Source organism: Castor canadensis, chromosome 10 (assembly GCF_047511655.1).
Source record: "Castor canadensis chromosome 10, mCasCan1.hap1v2, whole genome shotgun sequence".
In the NCBI taxonomy this organism is placed as follows: domain Eukaryota; kingdom Metazoa; phylum Chordata; class Mammalia; order Rodentia; family Castoridae; genus Castor; species Castor canadensis.
This window is the reverse complement of record NC_133395.1, coordinates 142905200-142930689: the sequence shown is the minus strand read 5'-3', so window position 1 is coordinate 142930689 and position 25490 is coordinate 142905200. Positions and strand designations below refer to the sequence as shown.

Here is a 25490-nt window from a genome sequence, read left to right as displayed (position 1 = left end):
ATTTTCTCGGTTGATTTCATCCTGATTATTTGCTTTCCTTGAGCCGATTTTGCTTTGCATTCTCCAGAGGTAATCGACAAACCACCAAATGACTCAGGCAAGGCTGGAGAACCCTCTTGAAATTATTTCATGAAAGAGACGCGTATTAAATTAACTTCTCCTACTTTCCCAGTTGGGACACTGACACGAGGCAAAGCCTTTTACCTCATCTCCCTCATATGTCAAATGAATAATGACACCTGCATCACTGTGCAGACTTAGGGGAAAGGAGATCTTAGGGATTAGTAACTTCCAAAGGTCTGAGAGGTGCGGGTGTGGTTCAGAGCTGGGGCCCTTGCTTAGCATTGGTGAGGCCTGGGTCCCATCCCCTGCACCACACACACACACACACTCACACACACACAAAGACACACATTTAGCAGAATTGCCCACTGTGGAGCTGGAGTTTGTGCAGGCACAATTTCACGTGCATTTCACAGCAGTGTAGACTTGGTTAGGCCTGGCAGGCGCAGCATACCCCACATGGAGCTGGGTTTTCAGAGGGATCCAGAGAGCAAACTGTCTCCATAAGTGATTCACATCCTTGTCTCTTATGAAGGGCTTGGGGATCCTAGAATAGTGCATCCCATAAAGACAAAACAGCTTCTGGTGCCAAAAGCCTTGTCAGGAGGCCCGCAGAGCCAGGTCCCACCCCCATAAATCCAAGTCCTGCTCTGTCCTCTGCGCCTTTCAATCTGAAATTCACAGGAATGACTCGCTACCAGCATGAAAGTGACAGTTCATGAAGATAAACAGTTTCCCATTCTGTCATTTCTAATATGAAACGACATGAGTTACAGCCAGTGTACTTTGCTTGTTTATTTGTCTGTGTTCCCAGCCTTGTGAGCGCTTCTGCTCAGAAGCTGGAAACCTCTCAATGGCAAATCGGTACCAATCATCAAGTAACGATTTTGTTTTCTGCCTGTCACTGCTGACCCATAGCACAGCAGTTTACATAAACACCAAGTGACTTGTCAAAAGCAAAAGGAGCGTCCACACAGGCACTGATCATCAGATAAACCACGTCGGACGCACAACAAACGCCTTATCTACGAGAGCTGCACTTGGGCTTTTTCAAACACTTAAGGCAGTGGCAAAAGAAGGTCTAAGTATGGGGAAATGAAAGAAAACAATGTTAGTAAATTTTTGATAAAATGACTACCTGAAAAAAAATCAAAGAATACTGACCCCAGGATAAGATTAAGCCCTGTTAGCTTTCTCTGGCTTGTGCCTCAGTTTCCCTTTGAATTCATAAAGTAGACAGGAAGAAAGTAAACAAGTGCAAACTGCTATCTGTTCCTCACTTGGACCCCAAGAGTGGGTCCAACAGAAAACAGGGTGGCTCCTACTACCTCCAGAGGCAGGCAGATCTCTGTCACCTCTTCCCAAGCCCTCTCCCTTGGCTCAGGTCAGCTCCTCCTTCCTGTATCCACTCAGAACCACACCGTGTCATTAGATGGTAACCCCCACCTACCCCTCGAGCCTGGGAACCGGGCTGCAAGGGTCATGACAGTCAGATGTTCCACTCTTCAGCAAAACTCACAGTAGACAAGGACAGCTCATGCCTACTCGTTCCACTGCTGAGTATGTGACATGGGACTGTACTAGAACCTAAGGAGATAATAATGCAGGCCAAGAGTGATTTACTCAGATTAATTTGTCAGAAATGGAATAAATGGTAAAAATTGACTTGAGAAATAGGAAAAGAATTAAAGTGGAAATCACTGAAAACTTATCAAAGAGTCACTTCCCGGAGGGGCTGGGAGTGTATCTCAGGTTCCATCCCCAGCCCTGTCAAAAAAAAATTACTTCTTTACTATTTAGATTTACCCAAATTTTCAACAAAGAGGTGATTTTCTTATTATACAACCTGTTCATGAGTTAAAAAATACAACGTCCAAACTGTTTTCAAAAGTATCATAATATCGACATGAAAATCTGACTCAAAAACACAGAAAAATATCAGTCTTACTTATTATTATTTATTTAAAATTAGAAAATGCTAATTAAAGAATTCAACATGCAAGAACATAACCTATCATAATCGAGTTGGATTTGTATCAGAAATGCAAAGGAGATTTGATGTCAGAAACCTATCAAATAAGTCAGTATAAAGCATATGATTATCTAAACAAATGCAACAGTGCTCAATAAAATTGAACATTCAGCCTGGGATGGAGTTTGGCAGTAGGGCATTTGCTTCACCTGATTAAGGCCTTGGGTTCTAATACCCAGCATTAAAAAAAAAAAAAGAGTCAATGTTCACTCTAGATAATATTTCTTTAAAACACCAAGAAAATTTTAATAGGAGACTATTTCTCTCAAACTTTTAAGCAATATGGTCTTAATTGTGAAATATTTCCCGAGGTATCTTCTATAAATAACTAGTTCCTTTTCCAACAGAAACGGTTTCGCCAGAAAATAAATTTGCATATGTTGCTCATTTGGGGGAAATGAATAAATCCATATATACTCTGTAAGCCCTATAATTAAATAAATCCCACCATCAACAAGGATTGGCCTAACTTTATTATTCTCCAACTCATCTGAACACTTATTTCGTCACTTGCCCATATTTCTCTCCTTCACCCTCCATCGTGGTGGTTGCTACCAGTCTTGCTCCTGAAACACAAGTATAAGTGACAAGCTGACTCCTTGTTAAATCCATTCTACATTTCTCCAATGGCGTGCTGGTAATAAATGCCTAACTGACCCTCCTGCTATGGGAAAAGTGCTCTGATTTGAGGGGTTGCCAATTTTCATGGTGTAAACATTCCCATTGTGACCGATTGCAACGTGATGTCTGTGAGCACAGCTGGGGGAGATGGTGCAACACTGCAGGAGGTGCACCACACGTACAATGGGCATGACTGATCTCAACAATGGGAAGTATGCCATGTGGTCTGTGTGTTTGTTACCTTTCTTTTCAACACAACCTGTTTAGTTCTAAGTATATACACTTAATTCTTAACAGGTCTGCATAACAACTGACTCAATAGAATCCTGAAATTTTACAGAGGACTTCTACAGCTCCCACTCCACACCACTGTCTCTGCCTCTCGGGCTCCATGTTTGCTCCCTCCTCTGTTGAAACTGTCTCCCTCTTGGCTATCCAGAGACTAGTTTCTCTGAAGCCTCACCCCACCATCTGACTACTTTCTAGTCCCTCCTCCTGGTAACTCTCCGTTCTGAGATTTTGCTGCTTGAGTTCTGGAGGTTCCTCCTTGGCTCTTCTCTTCTATGCCTGACCATGGCACTCTCACCCATAAATACCTACAGACACACAGCTCCCCAGCCTTTAGCTACCACTCCTCTCAAGAGTTCTCCATCTGTATTTCCAACATTCTTCAGAGCACTCTTCTCTCCCCAGGTTCTTCAGGCATCTCAGACTCAAAATGACCCAAACTGGTAGCCCATCTCTTCTGTCTGAGAGCCAAAGCAACACCACCCACCACACGACTGGACCCTCCCCATTCCTCAAAAGGAATCTCATTCTTCATGATGTCTGTCCTAAGCGCAAGCATCACTTCTCGCCCCACTTCTTTTCATGACCATCTCCTCTACCTGTCTCCCTCCTAGCACTTAATTAGATGTATCGACTTTAAATCTTCAGCATTTCCTGACCAGCCCCTTTCTACTTATTCTCTTAATAACTGAATCACAACAGCCTAGGAACTGACCTTGGAAGATGAAGATGACCTGCTTATTTCCCCCCAGTGCTGGAGCTCAAATTCAGGGCCTCACACATGCTATAGCTTTACCACTGAGCTATACTTCCAGCCCTAAGATCAACTTTTTTAAGATTAATGAAAGGGCATATTACTCATATGAATATTAATCATATTAAAATTCTCTTTGGTGTATGTGGGGAAGATGCAAACATGCCGAACTGACTCATTTTCCCCCAAACTAAACATAGTCAGATTCAACCAGCCACAGGCTGAAAAAATATTTTTTAAAATATTATGTGTGAATTTACCATGTATACAGACTTGTATCCTAAATGATACAGTGTAACAACTATTTACATAGCACTTGCATTGTCTTAGGTCTCGTAAGTCACCTAGGGATGACTCAAAGTCTATAAGAATGTTCAGGCTCTATGCAAATACTATGCCACTTTATATCAGAGACTTGTGCATCTGGGATGTGGGCCTGCTGAGGGGAAGGGTCCTGGAGACGACCACATGCGTACTGAGGTACAGCTGCACGAGGATCTGCCACTGCCCTGTTCCCCTCTACCACAGCAGATAGCTTGATTACAGAGGCCAGACCCCACAGGGGTCAATCATATTCTTCCCAGATTTTTGCAAGTCATACAAACTTTACTATTTAATTATGGTTCGAGGCCAACCTGGGCAAATAGTTCATGAGACCCTATCTCAACTGGTGGTAGGTGGTGGTGGGCACCTGTCATCAAGAAGCATAAATACAAAGAGAATAAATACGAGGAGGCCTGCAATCTAGGTGGCCAGGCATAAACATGAGACCTTACCTCAAAAAACGCCCCCAAAACAAAAATGGACTGGTGGAGTGGCTCAAGTGGTAGAGCACCTGCCTAGCAAGTGTGAGGCCCTGAGTTCAAACTCCAGCACCACCAAAAGAAAAAAATAAGAAGGGAGGGGAGAGAGAGAGAGAGAGAGAGAGAGAGAGAGAGAGCGAGTAAGAGAGAAAGAGAGGAAGGAAAGAAAGAAGGAAGGAAGGAAGGAAAGAGGGAAGGAAGGAAGGACGGAAGGAAGGAAGGAAGGACGGAAGGAAAGAAGGAAGGAAGGAAGGAAGGAAGGAAGGAAGGAAGGAAGGAAGGAAGGAAGGAAGGAAAGAAGGAAGGAAGGAAGGAAGGAAGGAAAGAAGGAAGGAAGGAAGGAAGGAAGGAAGGAAGGAAGGAAAGAAGGAAGGAAGGAAGGAAAGAAGGAAGGAAGGAAGGAAGGAAGGAAGGAGGGAGGGAGGGAGGGAAGGAAGGAAGGAAGGAAGGAAGGAAGGAAGGAAGGAAGGAAGGAAAGAAGGAAGGAAGGAAGGAAGGAAGGAGGGAAGGAAGGAAGGAAGGAAGGAAGGAAGGAAGGAGGGAAGGAAGGAAGGAAGGAAGGAAGGAGGGAAGGAAGGAAGGAGGGAAGGAAAAGGTACTATACTTTAAAGTTACTGTTTACCAGACACAAAGCTGGTTTGCAGCGAGCTAGAACAATTGAAAGTTGAAATCTAATCCAACTTGGGATATGGCTGCACTTGTGTGGCCCTACTTGTTATATGGGGGATGGTGGTGGGGGGTAAGGAAAGTCAAAACTGGAAAATCAGGCTCTTTTACAAGACAAGGTGGCCGGGTTCACACTGTCTGGGTTCAAATGCTCGTGTTGTCATCAGCAGTTATTTTGTCTCTGTCTCTCTTCATCTGACCTTAACAGTGAGATGGGTGATATACACGGTTGTTAGAACAATGAGCCGGCGTCTGTAGTGTGTTTTAACTAGAGTAGAACACAGAGTTAGAGTTCCACTAGATAACTAGTTGTCACTACCGATTGTAGCTGCATGGCTAAGCGATACTTTGGCTAAGGATTTAAAGTGTGGAAGAGACCACAGGGTACAGACCACAGGAGAAAGCATTGTCTGAACAACTGTGTGAAATTGTTACACAGTTACATTTGTAAGTGGACTGTAAACTAAGTTACCCCAATGAGTGATACAACTCCAGAAAGTTATGGGAGCCATTGAGGGTTAGGAAGCTGGATGGGGCCACAGATATGAAATATTAAAGCAGCAACTATCTGCTATTTGTTAGCAGTGTTCTCGACAAGGGGAATGGCAGATGAAGACAACAGACAAATATTCCAGCTCTTGTGTAACTCCATATGTGAAGACACAGGAAAAAATCATGACACTGAGGAATCATCTGCCATCTGTGCTGTCTGGGGAGAAGACACTAGAAAGGAAGTTTATAAAGATGGCAGGAGTGACCTTGACAAGCTAGGTGCTGTTCGAGGACTTACCCACCAAGCCCTACCACCCCCTTCTGCCAATTTGAGGATTCATGATTCAGTACTTCAAAAAAAAAAAAAAAAATCAGTGAGAACCTCAGAAGGGTTACCACCACATTGTATTCTGTCTCAGAAAGACCAACAAAAACACTTATTTCACATAATTCAAAATAAAAGCATCCCTACATTTGACCGTGTCGTTAGTAGATAAAAATACCCATAGCTTGCATTTCATAAAGACTTAACCAAAGGGAGCGAAGGTGGGCATGGGGAAACAGAGGAAAAGGAAGGCAGATGTCAGGAAGAGAATCAGAGACAGAATAAGAAGGGAAAACGGGGCAGAATTTAGGAGGTACTAGTGATGAAAAGGGGGAGGAGGACAGGATGTAAGGATGGTGGCTTGTGAAAGAACTGAGAGGAAAAAGGAGGAAGGAGAGGGGAATAAAGGCAGGAAGGAAGGAGGTAGAAAACAGAGGAGAGGCTCCGTAGTCAAGGTCAGCTATTCCCTTTGGATACAAACATCAAAATTAGTCATCACTGGCATTTTAAGTATTGTGCAAAAATTAAGAAGCCACCCAAACTACTTGGCCAGAAAGTTTCCACATTAATAATTACATATAAATTAAGGAAACTATCTTTTCTTTCCCCTAAACTTACATTCTTCCTACTTCTCTACTTTACTCACACTGTCTTATCCCTTGAAGTGTCTGGCCTACTATCAATTCACACCAGAAAACAATATTCTGTAAACATTTATTTCGTACTTACTACTTATCAGGCACTGTTGGAGGCACATGCCAAATTTTCACATATGGTTTGGTGACAAGCATCAACTGTTTTAGTAACACACAATGAAAAAGGCCACCTCTAACAAAATATTTTACTATGCTTGAGGTAAAAGGAATTTTTTTCTTTAGCAGATAACATTTTTCTTCTCCTGATACCATAAGCACTAAAACAATCCTTACAAAAAGAAGTTGAAAAAAAAAAAAAAAAGAAGTTGAAGACATTCTACAGTTCCTCCCAAAACTAACTGAGGCTCTCACTCCTACAAGAGCCCCAGTGTCCCAGCTCCTCGGAAGTGCAAGTCAACTGTGGTAAGTCTAGTTACTAAATGGTGCCAGTGGTGGCTTGATGTTTGTAAGAACTACGTCAAGTAGTCTGAACAATAAAACTCATTTAAACTTTCACCCACATCAAAATGGCATCCCAAAGACATCCCCAAATGGGTAGTCATGTGAGGTCTTGTTCAATCATGACATTACATCACAGGATCAAAACACAGGACACTAAGACCAGTAGTCTATGATTTATATAACTCACTTCTGCAGAAATTTGTATTACTTATGAAAAATGTCACGTGAAAGAGGAACTTACTATAAATATTAAAATTGGAAGTGAATGAGTGGCTGAGAAGACATTGGGGAAAAGTAGTTTCTTTAAAAAGAATTTGGGAACTAAGCAGCCGGGGTGCAGCTACGTGGTCCAACATGTGCTTAGCGTGCAGGAGGCTCTGGGTTTGCTTCCCAGTACCATAACAGACAAAAAAATACCCCACTGTGGAAGTGACCTAAGACACAGTTCAAAACCCAATTTCCATCTCCATCTACATAAGCATAATTGCAAGTGCTGATGAAAAGGCCAGAAACTTAGTGTGCATGAACGCTAGACAGCTAGTTATGAAGGGAACGTATTCCAGGAAGTTGATGTTAAAGAAGACAGTCACAGGGAAGGGCTCCACGGGCCTCTAAGTCGCCCAGGCCATTTCTCTCATCAATAAGACTTAACAAACGGTCGGTCACTGGGGTGTGCGTGAAGATGGCTAACGACAAAGCGTTTGCTCTCTTCCAAGGCTGAACAGCTGTCCTCTCTCCCTCTACTGAGCTAAACTAGCCCTCTGTCATTTCTAGCTGTCCTCTGACAAAGGAGAAGACCTATCTATGTGACAGTTCCCTAAGGGAAGGGACCAGTCTTACTGCTATAGTCTCTGTGGCTAGCACAATAAGCAGAACACAGTGAGGGTGCCCCATGAGTGCCCCCCAGGACTCAGCCACCAAGTTCACTCCATCCATCCCTAGGGCTGTGCTCCTCTGACTCTGAAGAGAAGGAAGTTTTCTTTTCAACCTCCTATGGATACTTTCATAAAATGCAAACCCACACACTTGATGTCATGACTTTTAAGTGTTTAAATACATCCTCAAATCTGTACCCCCTTGTGCCAGGTCAGCAACCAGTGGTGTGTGGAGTGGCACCACCCCTTCGGCCACAGTGCAGAGCAGGGCTCTCGGGGCCTTCCCCTCCATTCCTGCAGGCCCTGCACACGCTGTGCAGACATTGCACCAGCTTTCTGACTGCCTTCTCTGCAAACCACTGTTGGCTTAATCATCTGATTAGATCATCCACCTCCTCTTCTGAAGACCTGGAATTCTCCTCAGTCCTCACCAGATAAACCCACACTCCCCCACCTGCATTCCAGAACCTTTATCATCTGACCGAAAAATCTACTTTTCCAACCATTTTTCTGGCATTCTCCAAACTGGTTGATCGCTTCAACGTGCCCCAACATGGCGACTATTCATTATTCCAGACTTTGTTTTGTTATACTGGAGATTCTCTTCCCTTCCTCTCTGACCATCTCAAGTTAGGGAACTTTTATTGTTGAGGTAAAATTCGCAGACCATAAGATTAACTGTTTTCAAGTGTAGAATCCATTGGATCTAATTTATTGTTCTGCTTAGTTTTACTTTTAATTTATACATAACTGGACATTTTTATGGGGGACAGTGAGGCATTTCAAGACACATATATGATGTGTAATAACCAGATAAGGGTCATTGGCAAGTGCGTCGTTAAGGCTGTGCAACCAGGGCTGGGGTGTGACACAGTGCGGAGCACTTGCCTCACATACACCAGACCCGGGGTTCCACCCCCAGCACTGAAAAAAGAAAGCTGTTCAACTAACCCTCCCCCCATGGAGTTTCCAGAACATCTTCATCACCTCCAAAGTAAATCCCACACTCACTAAGCAGTCACTCCCTTCCCTTTTCTCCACGCCTGGCAACTAACCACTAATCTGTTCCTTTCTCCATGGACTGACCTACTCTGGGTATTTCCATTTGAATGGAATCTTACTTTGATCCCTTGCTTCCTTCTCTATACAGTTGAAAAAGTACTTTTTCTGAAGGCTATCCTGTCAGTCTCTGGACATTTGAAGTCTTCTCTACAAGACTGTCTTCCCTGGCTACCCCCCTCCCTCCACTCCACACTATCTTGCCCTTCTCTGAATTTCCACCACATTCATTTTCTACCTTACTTCAGCCCTGTAAACTGTTGGTTAGCCATTTCAACAGTATCCCTTTGGAGTCAAGTAGATTACAGGGTCTCAGCTAAGGACTGTGTGTCTCCTTTGGGCCTCAAACTTACCTGGACAGGTGTTTAATTTCTTGTGACCAGCAATTCATGAGAAGGTTATAAAGTAAGAAAAATGAAGTCTGGAGAATCCAGTGAGAGAAAGCCTCAACCTTGTCCCCATTCTGTGTCCTTCCTCTCTGAAGGAGAGGCATCCACGGTGTCGCTGGGGCGCCTCTCTGCCCTGGTATCTGAACAGGTGTGGGAGCAGGAGGAAAATGGCAGGTTGCCCAAGTATGGAGAGGGTGCAAAATCTTTGCATTGCTCTTTGGCAAACAGACTCCTACCTTCATTCTGCATCCACAGATGAAGGCTGACAGGAAGAGTGGGTGTCCAGAGATGTCACAAGGCCACAGAAAAAAAGTCTCCTCCTTTTGCTTTGCTTTTATATGTAAATCAGTTTCTCTGGTAGTTTGATTGTTCATAATTACAGATCTTCCTTGTAAAAGGAGATTCACTATTAAATAATTATGGTAGCACTTGTGATCCATATTCATATATAAAATAGCTGAGCTGTTAGATTATTTTATATATTATAAACAAATGGATAGGTCAGAACTTGACATTGTTCTGTCTATCACAACAAGAAGAATGAAAGGGAACCAGTTTTACGTTTTGCATGAATAGTAAGTCGGAGTAACATTTTGTATAGTGTGTCATATAAACTTTTCTCCAGCTGTAGTTCTAAACAGAATTGGTTACAGTTGCCTTGGAAGCCTGGAAACAAGAATGTAAAACTACTCTGGCCCTCAGGCCACCATAAAACCTGTTCTTCTGACCAGGGCGACTCACTCAAAGATTCAACATAGAATGCCGAAGTCTATAATTAACATTTTTTCCTTTCATAACCCATTTCACTTGCTTTGGAGTAACAAAATGGACATTTCTTCTGGCGTTAATTTCATATCACTGTGTGCCATAAAAATATAAGCTAAAAGTATAAAGAGCCATTTAGGGGAGTCTGTGAATGTGGACAACAGTCACGCTGAGAGTCACACACACACACGTGATGCTGAGAAAGCACACAACTGTCCTTAAAATGAAATCGAGTTGAAAAGTACCTATACAGACAATGCACCTGTCCCCTGTGCTACAGGCCACAAATTAGGGAAGGTATGCAGCTCGCAGATAGACAAGAAGAATGAGAATTACAACATGCTCCTATCCTGCAGGAATGAACAATTTTGCTTAAACATAAAAATGCAAAGACATGACACAGAAAATACAATGTGCACTTCAGAATCTGGAATACAATTTCATTTCTGAGTAGCTCGGCCTTCTCACTAGGTTTTACTTAAGCTAGGACTAAAACTAGTTTGCATTTTCTGAAGAAAGCTGATGGCCAGAGTAAACATTTCCTACCCAAGTTGTATGACAGAGAAAAATCAACCTGCCATTAGAAATTATAATGTTCAAACTAAAAACAAATTAGTGGTGTGTGGGTATTTGCTGGGATCAGAGAGTGTTCTGAGGCATGAACGGTGCAAGCTATATGGGTGACCGAAAGACACAACCAGGCCGATGGACCATGTTAAACCACTCAGCCGTTTTCTCAGCTTTGACTGAGCTGTGGTCATCGTTGTCCAGTGCCTGGTTCAAGAGCCAGCATGTGTGATCTCCAGACTTAAAAGCGCCAGTCTCGCCACTTACACAACTGTTTTTAGGAAGACAGACTTTGACTCCCCTGTAATGATCACAGTGTGATAAAGCTAGTCATTCAGTAAGTGTGCAGTGTGTGGAATTCAACAGGTGAGCACGGGTAAAATTTGCAAAAGCTAAGTTTTGGTTCCATCTGCATTGAGGTGGCCTCACTTTCCCATGGCCCTGTGTACATAAGAGAATGCACAATAGAAACCCTCCAAAATTGGCTTTCCTTATTCCCTCCCCCCAATTCATGTTCAGAATTTAATTCTAGGGGTCATTAAGATATTTTCTGTTAACTTAAAAACAAAACTAAAATAGTAGTCACCTTGTGAATACAGAAACTGGGAAAAGCTATGATAATTTGATTAAAGAATGGTCATCCAAATGAGACATGGGGGCTGGGATGTGGCTAGGTGTCCAGGGTTCTGTCCCCAGCATCCCACACAAAGCTTTGACTTCAGTGGATTTTTTTTGAGGCACCATCGCTTGTGCTTGTACCCACAAGCACTAAGATCTAGAAACTGTAGTTGCAGTTTGCACTGGCCTGCATTAGGAACTAAATCACGAGCACCCAGGAGGTGGACAGAAGAGAGAGGAAGCACTTAGCATTGCTGTTGCAAAACTTCTAAAAACCTTTTAAAACTTTAAAATAAAGAGTATTTTAAGACCTAAGACTGATGCAAGTTCCACAAAAGAAGTCCCACGGAAAGTAATAAGAAAAATGCAATCTGCAACTTGGGTCAAAGGCAAAAGCAGTTAATTCTCCCCTCTGGGATTTCTGAAACAATGCAACAGAAAAAAGTGAAGAGAAAACTGTAACTTCAGGGACCATTACTGTCCTCGGTGCTCCTGTATCTAACTTTCATGCTGTTTGTACAGACTGTGGGAAACAACTCACTTGCTACTTGAAATCTCCTATTATTTTCAAACTTATTGTCACACGTTGTGTGATTGTTGTAACAGAAACTTACCTGGGCTTGCTTCATCACCTACTGCTATGTGCGGCCACAGATTCAACACTGGAAAACCAAGTAACTCTGCACTGAGGTCATCCAATTCCAAAAAAACCCCAAAAAACAAAACAACCGCCCCCCCCAAGACAGAGCATAATAGATACACATTTTCTTTTCAAGAAAATATTTATAGAGGAGGGCTTTTTAAAAAGGACCTCTGAAAACCATTTTTTAAAGCCCTACTTGCCAGCATACGCTAAATCCACATTCGGTAGGGCTGCAAACATTAGGAGGTGGAAGGAGACACAGATTTCCAAGAGTTCCTCATCCTCCCAGGCAGTCAAGCAGAGTACGGGCAAGTCCAATATGTGAAATGAAATTCAGGAACAAAATACAGTTTGGGGAAAAATTCATGTGCCTTATTTATTTTCCACAGCTTTAAAGGAAAAAAAAAAAACCCAGAGGAATTCTTAACATTTAATTTATCCTTTGCCTTGATGCTTAGTGATGAGGGTCATAGATAGATACACTAATAAGGAAAGAATATACACACATGTTTTTCATTATAAAAGTAATTTTATAGCCCTGGCTATGTATATGTCCTGCATTGCACTAGTTTAATGTAGCTCTTACTGTTTTGTATATTCCCTTCCAGACATAAATGTTACAAGGCTACAATCAACAGTGCACAGACATTTTTACTGGACTTTTGCTAGTCATTTTCGAAATTGTCATTGATATATATGTATATATATATATATATATATACCACATAGAGATTACACCATTACTTTCTTAACTACTTTTGAATACTACAGTTATTTTTCAATATGTGTGTGTGTGTGTGTGTGTGTGTGTGTGTGTGTGTGTGTGTGTGTGTGTGACAGGATTTTGCTACTCAGCCCAGGCTGGCTGTTTCAAACTTGAGCTCCTACTATCTCAGCCTTCCCCAGTGCCAGGATTACAGGCATGTGCCACCACACCCAATTCAAATGTGGGTCCTTAGAACAATGCTTTTATGAAAGTCTTTGTGTACATGTTTTTTTCCTATGTCCTCCGGCCCTTTGGAAAAAGCCCCAGAAATGGGGGTATGGTCAAGAGTGTGCAATGTATTGCCCAATCCCTTTCCAAGCAGCCTGAACTAAATCACAGTGATATCAGAGATATGTGAGTGCAAATTTCTTCAATCCCTGAATCATATTTGGTTGGTTTTGTTTTGTTTTGTTTTGTTTTGTGGTGATTGGAACGGAACCCAGTGCATACTAGGCAAGTGCTTTACCACTGAGCCACACCTCCAGTCCCAATCCCTGCATCACAGAATTTTAGAGTAAGAAAAAAGTTATCATCAATAGTCCCTAGAAAGGGTATACTTTCTACTTTTCTTTTTGGCAGCACTGGGATTTGAACTCACAGCCTGACACTAGCTCGGCAGACACTCTACCACTTGAGCCATATCCCCAGCCCTTTTTTTGCTTGTTATTTTTCAGACAGTTGTGTTTTTTTACCCAGGGTGGGCCTTAGACTGTGTTCTTCCTCCCTATGCGTCCCATGAAGGTGGGATCACAGAAACCTATTTGTTGAGATGGGAATCTTGCTCACTTTTTTTTTTTTTCTTTTTTGGTTAGCCTCAAACCGCAATCCTCCAGATCTCAGCCTCATGAATAAACTGGGATTACAGGCATGAGCCACCACACCTATTCTATTTTCTATCTTTAGTACATTGGAATCAAGGTTTACAAAATGTATCTTATAAATGAAATGTGTGTACCATGAACCAGTCCTTTCAGACTGGATCATCCTCAGTGACCTTGTAAAGTCTGGTCTTGGGTTGGAGACCCAGGATTCCTCAGCACCATGCAAATACAAAGATTGAGTGAAGCTCTGTCGACATGAGCTGACCAGCCTTCTGTGACAAGAGCACTAAGCTTTTCTTTTTTTTTTCTTCATTTATTCATTTATTCATATGTGCATACATTGTTCGCACACTAAGTTTTTCTAAGTAATAAAATGACAAGCCAGTGGGGGTGACTTCACAGCATGGCCCCCAAGGGATTCTGTGAGTGGGGAGAAATATGGCAAAGCACTACAGGCAAGTAAAGTCTACTAAATACGGTCCAGATTGAGTGCCTTGACAAATGGCTCCAAAGCCATCCAGAATCCTCTTTCCCAAACCCCTCACTGCATGAGAAACCCTAAAACTGAGATCTCCAGCCCCTACCCTCGAGTTTCTGATTCAGAAGGTCTGGGGTGGGGCTCCAGAATTTGCATGGCAAGTTCCCACACGATGCTGACTCTGCTGGTCCCAGGACCACACTCGGAGAACTGCTGCCTTGGATCCCTTCCTTATTCTTTTAAAACGTTTTACTGAGTACCCACTATATGCCAGAAACAGAGAGAAACTGGTCATCTATGCTCTGTGGACATTGGACTTCTCCACTTCCTGAAAGCCCACAAATTTGAACCTTGTTGAACACAAAGTTTAAAAATATTTTATTGCCTTTAAATAAAATCAGGATGCTTTCTAACTAGTTCTAAGTGCTTTAGGAAACACATGTACTCACCCTACATTGCCAAATGCCTGCCTGGGCGTTTTCCCCACTCTTCTGGATTATATTGACATGTGCAAATAATTTTTTGAAGTTTCTCCTTCACTTATATTCCTATCATTCATATGTTTGCTCTCTCTGTTATAAACCTCATGCAGTATATAAAACAAGAGAAAGAATTTATATGGGTACACTCTTCCGTGCAATCGAAAACTTGTTTACACAGGTAGTTATCAACTGTCAGAAAAGAACAATATTTAGTAAGGTAAGACTGGAACGCTTTGCTCTAGGGCCCGAGACTAGAAGACTGTAAAAACTGAGTGACAAGTAAGAAAAACGCGCTTAGTCACAGGGCACGAGGGTGGCCAAAAGTTAACTGTTGAATACCACAATTAGTTGATCCACTGAGTTAATGAGCTTGCTGTGGAGGTAGCTACTAAGCTTTTGTTTCCAACAGAAATACACTGGCTTGCTGGAACTACTTTCAGCTAAAAGAAAATATAAAACCTGTAGGAAATTTTACGATCTGTGGTTCAGTCACAGAGCATTATCTGCACTTGCTGGGCACGTTTTCTCTTTCTGAAGTGATTGCAAAGTTCCTCTACTTCAACCTCTTAGGAAGCCACTTGAAAAGTCTGGCAGACTAACTCAGGAGAGCACAGACATAAAGAAGGGGTTAAAATTCAGACTCTAATGAGCCTCCAGCTCATAACTCTTAATCTTGCTTAAGGTTCCTAGGCAAAACGACATTTCAGAATAACTGCTTGTTTTCCTGGACGTCTAAAATAGTTCAAGGAAGATTTGCAACTTGATTTTTTAAGAGGAAAAAAAAATAAAGGTGTGATGGCGAACTATCTTCTCCTATCACTGTGGCGGCTTTTGTCGTATTTAGCTCATGGGGACCTTGGGACCAACGTGACTTTGACACTATTTTCTCCTCTCCTAACCTCCTCTTTCCAACTCTGAATGGAGCTTCAACTCCTCAAAGAGCTCATTTTCAGGCAGGAAGGAAACAAGGAACTAACCTCTCAGGTTTTTGCTGATAGTGTGTCAGATTAACCCTGCTAGGAACACTGAATTTTAAAAGTGGACTCCAAACCTTCAAATGGTAGTGACACTTTTAGAGGTGGGAAGGGTCAAGGTTAAGGAGTTGTGTCCAGCACTTCTTCACTGTGCTCAGGCAGTCTGACAGCTGTTTCCCCATTGCCCTCACCAGAGAGGAGCATTCACTGCTTAACAGAGTAAACTCTTTCCGTCCCCTTTGCTGGACTCACTCCTGAAGTCACTTGGGAGGCAGAGAGAATACCAGTGCTAAGTGGCAACTTAAGATTTTACAGCAGTTCTAGAATCCCTCGAGGTCCCCTGGGTGCAGGGTAAAGTCTTTGAAACCAGCCTTACATTCTAGGACGTGGTGACCACACAGGCTGCTGGCTGTGGGACTTGAGCACACAGAGATCTGTTCCACTCCTACTCAGGTATTTCCTACTCAGGTTTCTCTCCCTCCTCCATCTACCTTCTTATCTGTGGCAAACGCTGAAGGACTTCTCACCCCACCTTAATGCTAATCTGAACTCTTCCCAGAGGTCAGAGCATTTGTCTCAATACACTTGGGCCACATGTTATAAGTCCAGATGAGTCCAAAATTAAGGCTGCTTAAAAAAAAAAAAAAAAGTGACCTTATTTTCTAAAAACAATGCAGTGGGGGCTGGGGGGGCAGCTCAATGTCAAATCACTTGCCCAGCCTGTGCAAGGCCATGGGCTCCCTCCCCAGCACCGCAAAACAAAACACAAATGGCAAAGTGGGGGCTAGGGTGTAGTTCAGTAGTACAGTGTGTACTTAGTATGTGTGAAGCCCTGGGTTTGATCCTAGCACCTAAGTGAAAATAAAAAGTGATTTAAAAAATAACAAAGTTGACTGTAAATGTTTCTTAAACAGGAATTAAACTGAATTAAACAGAAGTAACTCATTGCATGATCTGGTTTAAATCCTGACTGTAAGGTTTAAAATCGCTGTTTTAATTGATTCAGATTGCATGATTTGATGACATCTTCCCTTTATATCTCAAAAAAATGCAGTAGGGAAAAAGAAATTCATTACATTCTGTCCCCCAAAAAACATTTTCTCCTTGTGAACGGCCTGGTTCCTGGAGTAGCTGAAGGTAATGAGTGTACTTGTCATTAATGTGACTCCCTGTCCTCCACCCCAAAGGGAAATCCAGGCGCACACCGGGACACGCTCCCCACCTCTGGGCACCAGTCTTCCCGTGCCTTCCTCTTTCCATCCTTCTAGTTAGGAGCCAGACTTGGGAACCCCACCTCTCAGCAAGCAGAGGGGTGTGCCAGAGAGGGTGGGAGCAACCCCCCCAGCAGTTCCCACCCATGCCTGAGCAACAAGCTCTTTTGGCTCACCAATGAGCCATATTCAGCCCAGTCCCTTTCTTGCACAGGACATTTCACATTAATAAGTGGGTGGTATCAGGAAACATATCAACTTTTCAAGCTACTTACAAGACTCCGTTACTGCCTGTTGAAAGAGACCCCATCTTCATGGCCGGTGCAAGGCACTAGCTAGTCTTTAGGCTCTGGGACTAAGCTGTGTTCTGAGCTGAAGGCGCATCAGCCTGACTGTAAAACACTTATTAAATACTACCAAGGTGCACTATAGAAATAAGTGAAACGCAGGGCTTTACCAAACCCAAGTGCGTTAGAACTTCCCTGGAGCACTAGGATGTCCCACAAAGACAGAGGAAAAGTAATCAGTAGGCCGGGGTTTGTCCACAGCCATCAGGGAATGGGAAATGAAGTTTGAAATTGAACACTTTCTGAATTCTCATTCTTAACAGTGGCCTCGCAGTCAGCCTTAGGGTGAAAGCGTAAGCTGCGAGACAGCCGGCCGCTTGGGTTCTCCTTAGGGTATCAGCTCAGTGAGACTCAGGGCCAAGGTCTTATCATTTAAGATATACAGGTTTGCAGATAAAGTCTTAAAATCATACCCAAAAAAACCCAAAGAATAAGAACTACAGTGCTTTCCCCGCTTCACAAATAAGGAAAGGGTGAGAAGGGATAAAATACCGATGTGCTAAAGAGAAATACTAAGAACACACAACCTGTTTTTTTAGGATAATAATGTAAGCGTGTACTAGACTCAGGCGTAGATGTTATCAGCATCTATCAGAAATTCTCCCTAAAATACAGCCTACTGTATTTAAATAGAATTCCTTCCAAGAACCTAATTATGTCAGACAAATAAAATTCAAAACATGCCATTTTTATTAAATAGCTTTAAAACATATTATATAACTCCTTGAAATTTATATAGTGAGAAAATACCAGTAGGTAAACAAGAAACCCCAGGAAGATTTCAAATAATCTTAAAATTATTTTTTTGATCTTGTATGCCATGAAACTAGTGTGAAATGCTAGGGCTACCTACACTGGTTGGACAGATTTTACCAAAGCTTTTGGTGGGGTCAAATTAGATCCATTTCAAAGGAGCCTGTAGGTGACCAGAGCTACTGTCCTTTACGGCTTTAGGTGTGGACAAGAGAACGCTCGAGTTAAGGAATAATGGGGAAATATACCACAAAATAAGAAAAGCAAATTACAAACGCAGTGTGGCGATTTGGGGTGAGCATACGTCCACACTCACAGACTAGTGACTTAAATCCGGGTTTCTTGAGGAGTGATCTTAAAAAGTCTTCTACAACTCCTATTTCTTAGTGGAATCCTATGAAAGCAAAACCTCCCCCAGTGCTTTGCCGCTCTTTATGACACATGTATCCTTCCATGTTCCAGTGATGGTGATCCCGTGGAAACACACTACAAATCAGAACGACCACCATTTCTGGGCATGTACAGATCCTATGATATGGACCAGGATACATTAAATATTTGGAAGCACCGTTTTAAGATATTTTCTAGCTTCATGAAAATCTGTTGTTCACCACTTCGTAATTTGAAAACTAATTGAAATGCATGATTAATACTTGTATGTTTTCACAGTTGTGACTTTACACGGTTTCCACATGCAATTAATCTTGACAATTAAGGTTAGTGGCAAACATCTTTATTTTCAGAGAATTATAAAGAAGAGAAAATAAACATTTGTTTATATTTATATAACTTCCTGCGAATGACATGAGTCATTTCTGTTTCATAACCCTAAAGTTGCACTTTTTCTCCTGTATGAATTTTAAGTGTTCTAGGGGTTTCGAAATTAATATTGTGATTTTTTTTAAAAAAAGAATGTAATCTGGAATTTTAAAAAGTAGTTCTGAAATCTATAAAGAAATGAATTTTAAGGAAACTAGTTCCTTTGAATGAAATATTTAATTATCTAAAATAGTGTTTGTAAAAAAAAAATCCACAAAGTTCCTTGCAGAATCAATAAAGAATATGAAGTCTGGACAGTTTAATTTTTAAGAAATTATATTCTTTTAAATTTAAAAGAATGAGAAAACTACATCTAAGAAGCGTTTGGCCTGGAATTCTCCAAAGCTTTATACTTCACCAATGGCAATGGTTTTACAGCTATTTTAAAGCTTGAAACAAATTTAACAAACCTTTTACATATGAAAAAGATTTTCATTAAAAATAGAATCATTGGTGGGTCTTTTTTTTTTCTAGTTTACTGCAAAAGATAAAGATGGCCACCAGCTGATTCTAAGCTCTTTCCATTGAAGATATAATAACCAGCAAATTAAGTATCCACTATTACAGAATTTAAGGAAGGAAGATCTTGTGGTGCACGCAGTAAGACAAAAATGGGATGGTTTTGAAACACGTTTCACTCTGGCTAAGGCGCTCAAAGTTTCATGTGGTAACACGAATATTACTGTACTGGGAACTCCAGTGCAAATCTGATTGAAGATCTACCACACAAAAAAATTGCTTTAAAGCTCAAACCGAATCTTTTGAAATAGCACTCCAAGTGCTAAGTGTTAGCATCTGTGAGTTTCTGTCAACTTTGAGGAGAGTGGAAGGTACCTCTTTGAATGTCTGCGGGTCCCTCCGCCAGAGAGGTTTTCTAAGTCATGTTATCACCACGAGTTAGCCATGTTTTTAATCAGCAATCAATCACTTAGCTATCAACAGGAGGCTGCCAGCGAACACCTGATAATCTGTCCAAGACCTGCCCAGGTCCAAGAGTAAGTCATTCATTGCTCTCTTAATAGCTCCAATTAATATTCTGTCTCATGAATGATTTAAAAAAAAAAGTTGTCATTACAGAGTCCTTCCAGCAACAGCTATCATACAACTCAGTCCAACCCTTCGGTTTTGTTTTCAAATGTTAATTTACACCAATTAATTTTACCTTTAGTCCCTAATGTTAAAAAGAAGGAGAATTTGAGTTTCTTCGGGACGGAGGACTTTTTTTTTCCCCTCCTAAAATAATTGCCACTATTTTCTCTACCGTTAGCCTCAGATTCAAGTGAATCAAAGCCTTACTGTAAAACAAGAAGAGAGTAAAATAATAGTGACATCATAGTAACCTTGGAAATTTTGGCCATCTCGTCACCATTCCCACCAAGTGCAGTGACAGTGAGCCGACTCACCTAAGCAGTGGGAGGTGAGGGCTTGGGCAGGCAGCCTTCGGTCCCCAGCGGAGGTCCAGGCCCCTCTGCACCTAGCGCCGCCCTTATATGACAGAGCGCGGGGTACTCCCAGGTTCGGCCTCCTCACCTTAGCTCCTCCCCAAACACCCGGCATAAAGCGCCACCCGGCCGCCACCGCCGCCCCACGCCCGAGCCCACTCTGCAGCCCTCCCCGCCCCGCCCGCCCGCCCGCATTAACCCTAGGGGAGGGGCTCGCGGACGCGCGTGGGCGCCCACGTGACCGCGATCGTCCCGGGCCCGGCACCTGGGGCCGCGCGCATCCCCGGCCCCGCGCCGCCCGGCTGGGGGACCCAAGTGCGCAAACTGTCACCGCAGTCCCCACACAGCCGTCACCACCGGAGGTCCGCAGACACGATGACTGGACGGGACCTCCCTGTCAGGGAGACGCCGGGCGCGGGACAGACCCACGCGGGGCGGCGCTCCTCCTCCCGGACACGCGGCCCCAAAGTTCCCCGCCGCCTGCCAACCTCCTCGGGGTCCCCACCCACCCCGTCCGCAGCGCCCCGGGCAGAGGGCCTGGTCCTGGAGGTGGGGACACCCGGGCTCCGGGCAGGAGTTCGCGTCCGTCCTGAGCTCTCCAGCCGGGGTCCCCTGAGCTCTACGCTGGCCACGACCCTCGGCCCGAGACCCCGTCACGCTGTCACCCGCGCGCTGCCACCCCGGGTCGCCCCGCGTCCCTTCCCGTCTCCTCTCCCCGCGTCCCTCGGCGGCCGCGTGGCCCCTGGCGCTCCGACCCTGACCTGCAGTGGCGGCCGCTCGGGTGTCCCCGCGGCCGGCCCAGCGCCCCAGGCGGCGGCTCTGGCTCCGGCTCCGGCTCCGGCTCCGGCGCGGGCTCCGAGTGCGCGGCCCCGCCTGTCCGCGGTCGGGCCGGGCCGGGCCGGGCCGGGTCGGGGGCGGGCGCGGGGCGGGGGCGGGGGCGGCGGCGCGTGGAGGGAGCGGCCCGCGACGGGCGCGGCCACCTGGTCCCCGGCGCCCACTCGGCGCCCGCCCCGGCCACCTGGTCGCCTTTGCTCCTCGCCACCACCGCTGGGAGGCGGCCCAGAAATGGTCCCATTGCCATTGCCCAGAGCGGGGACCCAGAGCCCAGAAAGATGCCCGCGCCCAGGTCCCATCCGAGACAGCCCGAGGCGCGCGGTTCCGGGCGCACCCTCCCGCGCTCGCCAGGTGGGCCGCCGTGGACACTGTTTTCCAAAGACCTCCTTCTTCTTCCTTTTTTAAATGAACTAAATTGTATTTCGGATCACCTGGGTTTTATCTTAGAATCCAGTGGAGCTGCACTCTTTCCAACACGCCCCCCACACACACTTTTTGCGCATGCAATCTACATGTTATTCATAAAATGAGTTTTCGTTTTAATCACTGAAGTATTTCTCAAACTCATTAACGGAATTTAAAAAATTCTTTAGCATTGTTTCTTTCACTAGGGGACCGGGACACGTGAGGTGGGGTGGGGACCAGAGGATGCGGGCGTAAGAATGTCACATTTCCAAGTTGGCCAAGCTTTTCCTGCTGCTCCAGGAACGTGCTGGGCAGAGCCGGGTGGGGGTTGGGAGGGCAGTTCCTTTGCCTGCGTCCTCTCCATCACCACAGCCATTCAGGTGTCCTGTGCTCCAGGCCTTTTCTTTCTCTTCAGTCTCATTCACTGAGCATCTTGCTCCAGGTCCCGCCCTCCCCCTGACTTCCAGAAGCTCATCGGCTTCCTGCTTGTCAGGATGCGCTTTTCTTCAGCATCTTCATTTGCTGAGGGTGTGTACCTCTTTCCCGTCTAGGACAGAAAGTCCTCCTTTGTGGTTTGAAGCAAAGCTTTGTGAGAATGTCATTAAGGAGAAAGTTCAGAGTTTGAAGCAACAGCTTCATGTCCTTCCTCTGCTCCCAAACCCTAAAATAACAAGTTAAGAGCCACAGGTCTACAGGGACTTCAATGACCAGGATACTCACCAGGGAAGCGCCCAGGGCTCTGCGGGCCAATCAGGCGGTCAGCATTTTACACCCAGGCCAAGTGCTGCCTGCATCCTGCTTCGTGTCCATTACAGAGTTCCAATCTGTTGTGTTTTTTTTTTCCCTAACAGTTTGGAGATACAATTTACAGAATCTAAAATTTAAATAGTGTACATTTAAAAAGCATTCAATGAATGAGTTTTGGCTTTTTGACAATGTTGTGTGATCACCACCATAATCTAATTTGAAAACGTTTTCATCATTCCAAAGAGAAACGTTCTCCTGCTTAAGTCCTCAGTGCTAGGTTAACAGCTAATCTACTTCCTCTGGATGGATTAACGTGTCATCCAGACGTTTCATAGAAATATGCAAGATGAGACCTTTGTGACTGGCTTCTTTCACTTAGCATGTTTCTGAGGCTCATCTGGGCTGTAGCTTGTGTTAGTACTTCATTCCTTTTTCTACTTTTATTTTTTGAGACAGGCTCTTGCTATGTAGCCCAAGCTGGCCTCGAACTCTTGAACCTCCTGCCTCAGCCTCCTAAGCACTGGGCCACTACTCCTGGCAGTACCTCTTTTTTTTTTTTTGCGGTACTAGGGCTTGAACTCAGGGCCTTCACCTTGAGCCAGTCCACCAGCCCAATTTTTGTGAAGGGCTTTTTGAGATAGGGTCTCACAAACTATTTGCTGGCTGGCTTTGAACTGCGATCCTCCTGATCTCTGCCTCCTGAGTAGCTAGGATTACAGGCGTGGGCCACCAGAGCCTGGCTTCTCATTTCTTTTTAATACCAAATAATTAATATGTCATTGTGTGGCTGTGCCCCGATTGTGTTTAGCCACCCACCTGTTGATGGACAATTAAGTTGTTTTTACTTCTTGACTACTGTGGACAATTGTGCTGTGACCACTTAAGTGCAAGGCTATTTGTGCATATATTTTCATTTCTCTTGGGTGGCTACCTAAAGTTGCTAGATCATGTGACAGCACTATGTTTTTGAGAAAACACCAGAAATTCTGAGTTTGCTGGTGAGAATGTGAAATGGCACCACTGTATGTTTCCAGTAATGTATGAGGGTTCCAACTTCTCCACGTCCTTGTTAGCACTTGTAATTGCCTTTTTTTACTTTAACCTTCCTAATGGGCGTGAAGTGATATCTCATTGTGTTGATCTGCCTTTCTCTAAAGACCAATCCTATCAAGCATCTTTTCACATTGTGTGAAACACTATCCAAATCATTTTCAACTGCATCTTTATTGTTGAGCTGTAAGAGTTATTCCCATCTTATAAGTCCCCTGCCAAATAAATGATTTGCAAATATTTCTCCCACCCTGTAGGTTGTCTTTTTACTTTCTGTTGTTGTTGTTTTGAGACAAAGGCTTGCCATGTGGTTCAGACTGGCTTTGAATCCTCAATCCTCCTGGGATTCCAGTGCGTGCCACCACACCAAGCTTGTCTTTTCCCTTTCTTTTTTTTTTTTTTCTTTTATTATTCATATGTGCATACAAGGCTTGGGTCATTTCACCCCCCTGCCCCCACCCCCTCCCTTACCACCCACTCCACCCCCTCCCTCTCCCCCCCACCCCCTCAATACCCAGCAGAAACTATTTTGCCCTTATTTTTTTCCCTTTCTTGATGGTCATTTGAAGCACAAGAGTTTTGATCTTTGATGAAGTTTGTTTTTTTTTTTTTGGTGGTGCTGGGGTTAGAACTCAGAGCCTTGAGCTTACTGGGCAGGTGCTCTATCACTTGAGCCCTTCTGCCAGCCCCCCTTGGCTTACTTTTGCAGTTAGGCAGGGAAATTCCCATAATTCATGAGCAGTGACTGAGGGGAACTCCACCACACTGCAAAACTTTAGGGTTGGTCTGAAGATTGTCTAATGTCTTCTGGATCAAATATTCTGTGACTTTTAAAGCCTCCTTCGGTTAGTGAAACCTACATATATAAGAGGTTAAACAATAAAAAGGAAATATATAACTCTTTCAAACTGCTGGTCTTGACCCATTAGTGGGTTATGAAATCAATCGAGTGGTCACAACCCTTATTTTTAAGTCAAATAAGACAAGCAGAATAGAAAACAAATGATCAGAATGCAAGTTCTATATTAAAGAAAGGATTGCTTCATAACTTTTGTGACACATGTGTGTGTGTGTGTGTGTGTGTGTGTACCAGGAGTTGGTGTAAAATGGATTTCTTAACTGTGGCAACATTTTTAAAATTTGGGAAAACACTTTACAAGCAATGGTTGTAGAACTTCTGCATTCCACAGACATTTACTGAGTGCTCACTGTGTGCCAAACCCTCTGCTAAGGCTGAGGCTGGGACAATCCACAGCACACGGTCTGCAGCCTCCAGCCTGCACTTTTGCTGTCAGAATCCATGTGGAGTTTCTGGAGACAAAAGACCACGCCCCATCCGGTTCCTGGCCAAGGATTCCTTCCAAACATGAGTGTTGAGTACACGCCACTTTTTTTTCCTGCAGTTAATGCTCACTTGTTTTCCATTTGAGATTTGCAGACATATTAACTTTTCTTCCAAAGAGTGGAACTTTGTCCCCAAGTCCATAATAGCATGCTACGTTTATTATATTGGGAAGGGCGTTCAAGTCTCCTAATGGGAGTTGAGGGTAACTGAGTTAATTGCCATTTTACTTCGACTACATTTAAACCAGCCTCACCACACCCACCCGGGTATTTAAAAATAGTGTTGCATTACTTTTTAGGGGAAAATTAAAAGTAACAAACAACGTTCACAAAACAGGGCACCTTGCTGATTGATTTAGGAAAATGGATGTGCCGCACTGCCAGCAATCTAGCTGAGTGGCACATCCGCAGCACCTGTCAGGAGCCTGGCCCTGACACGCACCCCTCCTCGTTCTCTGAGGCACCGTTCATTAGTCTGTACACACAGCGCACACACGTGCACAAGTGCACACATGCACAAGTGCATACACACATTCACACACACACGTGCATACATGCACACATAAGCTTCCACAAATGGGTCCACTTTTTGAATGACTCCTAACATGTTCCTACCTGTGGTTTTTAAATCCAGTTATAAAATTCTACCTGCAACCTCCCAGTTTGAATTCTATTCACGTCCTTTCCTCCTTCGTCAAGTGACTTGTTTGTGTGTTGGTCAAAGTCAAGCTTGTAATTCCTTCTTCTAAATTCAGATTGGTTGGTCTTTTCATGCCTCCTCTCTGCTTAGCTCCTCATTCTATTTTGCCCTTGAGTGGTGAACCAGTTTTATTAGTCATTAGGTAGGGCTGAAATATAGCTCAATGTAGAAAAAGCATTTGCTTAGCAAGCACGAGACTGAGTTTAATCAAGGGATACGCACATAAAAGCAAAAAGAACCATTGGGTAAGAGTGTGAAAT

General features: G+C 43.8%; 1 protein-coding gene across 6 annotated transcripts in view; it reads right to left on the bottom strand.

Annotated features, from left to right (window-relative positions):
- Pparg (peroxisome proliferator activated receptor gamma) overlaps positions 1-21040 on the bottom strand; it is a 124757-nt gene extending 103717 nt beyond the window's left edge. For 2 of the 6 annotated variants that reach the window (XM_074044443.1, XM_020177168.2), the window contains exon 1: positions 20912-21040. The gene's annotated coding sequence lies outside the window, so the exon portion shown is untranslated. Of the gene's footprint in view, positions 1-20048; positions 20248-20911 lie in introns of those variants that run through there. The other 4 variants (XM_020177167.2, XM_074044444.1, XM_074044441.1 and 1 more) reach the window with 3 other exon arrangements.
- Between the last annotated feature and the right edge of the window lie 4450 nt (positions 21041-25490).